We start from the raw sequence: 3,950 nt of genomic DNA on the forward strand, positions 1-3,950 counted from the left end.
AAATCTGCTTCTTCCCTACGGTGGGCTCATTAGAGTGGGACTCTGGCCGAAAGCGAGGGGTCACACTTACGCGGAATTGTTAAAGGTTAATAGTTCTGGACCAAATAAATGGTGGCTGTTAGGTTCAGTTCCAAGAGTTGGTTCTGCCTAATGGTTGAGAAAGTCTCATCCCAGCAAAGGGGCATCTGATTACCCACCCGGAGACGTTTGTCCTACCTCACTGAGGCATCATTACAAAATAGAAGTCTTACACTTAGGGTACTTGAAACTGTTTTGCAAAACTAATTGGTTGAAATATGGTTTAGCAAAATCTAATTAAGAGTTTTGTTCGTTTTTCAGCAACAATCTTTTCAAAATGGCCACAGCCACATTAACCTTGCTTAACGTCGAAAAATTAACTGGCGATAACTTTTCGACATGGAAACACATGATCACGACGATACTTATCATTGAGGATCTCATGTTTGCCCTTACGAAGGATTGTCCTCCTATTCTAGCTCCCAATGTCGCTCAAAATATTCGGGATGCATACGAGCGATGGACACGGACGAATGAAAAGGCCCGAGCCTATATCTTGCCAAGTCTTTCTGAAGTCTTGGCCAAGAAACATGAGCCCATGGTCTCAGCGCGTGAGATCATGGAGTCCCTATGGGGATATTGGACAACTGTCTGAATAGCTTATGCACGAGGCTTTTAAGTATATATTCAACTCCAAAATGGAAGAAGGCACCTCTGTTCGTGAATAAAATGAAAATTGGTTTCATTTTGCAAAAGTTCGGAAAAAATCGCTCAACGTGTGAAAACGTATCGATCGCTTAGCTGAGAGCCTATACATAGTGCCTTATCGCCTAAACGATCGCACGCCTCGCGTACTAAACGAAAGCACGCATTCTCTAAACGATCGCTTAGCGTGTTGAGTTTTCTAAACGATCGCTTACTAAATACTAGATGATCGCTTAGTAAAACCTACAAGATCATGTAGCTTTCTCTAAACGTAAGCATCCGCTATACGATAGTCTTCTCCATTTGCTTGTCGTTCTACACGACCATCCTTTTCCTCTTTCCTCTACCAAATCCATCAAAAGACCAATCTTTGGATTCTCATTCCGAGAATACCAAGGGCTCTAAGTGGTGGTGTCCGTCCCCACTCCTGCTTGTTCGTGCGTTGCCATTCGTGTAGACGATCTTGCTGCTGGTAGCCGAATGTTTACTAGGCGATAAAGAACGTAGAGGTTTGCTTCCGCTGGGTTGAGTTCAAAGTGAAGAGAGTCTTCAACTGGTGTGTATACTCAATCTCTGTATTTTATTTATCAAAGTATGTCGTTAATTAGTGTTAAATTGCATACCTGTTAGATAGAATGCGTGTGTGATAATTTCGGTCACAATAAAATAGGAAAGATCCAAACGTACTCATGGATGCTCTTGTTTAAGAGTTCCTTCAATTGGTATCAAAGAAGGTTCTGATATTCCAATTTCATGGATGCAACGAATTGCATATACATTCTTGATGGGTGCATATCTGCTCTGTTTAATTGTTAAATTGCTATAGATGTGCGGATTAATGGAGTAATGATTTTTGGGCACCACCACGAGGCTTCCCGTTATTATCAAGGATGAGAATAGATGCAGAGTTGTGGGCGCTCGCAATAGTTAATTTTGGAGAAGGGAAGGGAAATGAAATGTTCAAATTGACAAGAGGGAGTTCGATTATATATGATATAATTGAACTGGTTAATTATATATGATACAATTGACTAAATGTATGAGATACATTATTTTGTAGGAAATTAGATATAAATATGATTTATATCAAGTAGAGGAGAAATTACTATAGTAGATATGTGATATCAAACTATAGGTTGAGGAAATAATATGATTATATTCATTTATTAATTAATTGGTTTATTATGTGATAATTGGCCGGAAACTTCTCTTCAATCGTGCGTTAGTGGGAAAATCTTATTCGGTTATTGTAACTGAAGAATAAAAATGAAATTGGCTTCATTTTGCAAAAGGAGTTCAAAAAAATCGCAAAAGGTGTGAAAACGTATCGATCGCTTAGCTGAGAGCCTATACGATAGTGCCTTATCGCCTAAACGATTGCACGCCTCACGTACTAAACAATCGCACGCATTCTCTAAACGATCGCTTAGCGTGTTGAGTTTTCTAAACGATCGCTTACTAAATACTAGATGATCGCTTAGTAAAACCTACAAGATCATGTAGCTTTCTCTAAACGTAAGCATCCGCTATACGATAGTCTTCTCCCATTTGCTTGTCGTTCTACACGACCATCCTTTTCCTCTTTCCTCTACCAAATCCATCAAAGACCAATCTTTGGATTCTCATTCCGAGAATACCAAGGGCTCTAAGTGGTGGTGTCGTCCCCACTCCTGCTTGTTCGTGCGTTGCCATTCGTGTAGACGATCTTGCTGCTGGTAGCCGAATGTTTACTAGGCGATAAAGAACGTAGAGGTTTGCTTCCGCTGGGTTGAGTTCAAAGTGAAGAGAGTCTTCAACTGGTGTGTATACTCAATCTCTTGTATTTTATTTATCAAAGTATGTCGTTAATTAGTGTTAAATTGCATACCTGTTAGATAGAATGCGTGTGTGATAATTTCGGTCACAATAAAATAGGAAAGATCCAAACGTACTCATGGATGCTCTTGTTTAAGAGTTCCTTCAATTGGTATCAAAGACAGGTTCTGATATTCCAATTTCATGGATGCAACGAATTGCATATACATTCTTGATGGGTGCATATCTGCTCTGTTTAATTGTTAAATTGCTATAGATGTGCGGATTAATGGAGTAATGATTTTTGGGCACCACCACGAGGCTTCCCCGTTATTATCAAGGATGAGAATAGATGCAGAGTTGTGGGCTCGCAATAGTTAATTTTAGGAGAAGGGAAGGGAAATCTATTTTAGAGAATTTGTAGATCAATTTTCACAAAGAAGGTTTCTATTCTAGAAAAACCTAGGAAGAAGACGATCTTCTCTCTCTCACACTTTTAAAACATGAACTTCTATCTCGTAAAATGAGAAGATGATGAGAGATAAGCAGGGGAGGAAGTTATCAACAAAAAAAAAAAAAACTTCCTCCCTTTTTTATTTAATACTTAAATTATTACATAAAAAAGAATTATATATTAATAAAACTATATGTTCTATCATATCTAATATATATTATATCACATATAATATAACTTATAGTTTATAAATCTCTCACATAACCTATATAATTAATATGAATCAAATTCACATTAATTTTAAGCTATAGTTTTTTTTATATGAATCATATTCATATAATTAATATTTAAATCATATTCAAATATTTATTTCTCTCATTAAAACTTTATAATATAATATATCATAATGTTATGTTAATTAATTCCATTTAATTAATTTGAACAATTCAAATTAATCCAAAATTAATTTGATTTTCAATAATCCTAATTAAGCTAACGAGGGGACCTTACGGACTTATAAATTGAAGCTTCAATGTTACTTGATTAATTAATTAAACTTTTTAATTAAATTAATCAACCTTCATTAACTATCGGTCACTCCACTAAAGACCAACAGTTGCACTCTTCGCACTATAGATATATTTCTGTGTCCATTGGATATAACCAATCAACAATGTGTTGACCCTTCACAAATTGTTCATAAGTACAGCTAGGCCAAAATTACCGTTTTACCTCTATAGTTATATCTAACTTCATAAGTACCATTGATCTCTCTAATGAACAATAAGTTATAGTCCAAATATAACTGAATCTCTCTTTGATCAAGAGAGGGTGAGGCGCCTCATTGTTGAAACCCTAGAATCAGCCCTTAATAAAGTAATGTCTCTACTTATCCTAACAATAATGAAAGAGTGGATTTCTTCTTGTGTAGCTGTGTTCTCAGCTCCCCAATCAAACGAAATTCCCAAAATGGTAGGTA

Source organism: Benincasa hispida, chromosome 3 (assembly GCF_009727055.1).
Source record: "Benincasa hispida cultivar B227 chromosome 3, ASM972705v1, whole genome shotgun sequence".
Taxonomy (NCBI): Eukaryota; Viridiplantae; Streptophyta; class Magnoliopsida; order Cucurbitales; family Cucurbitaceae; genus Benincasa; species Benincasa hispida.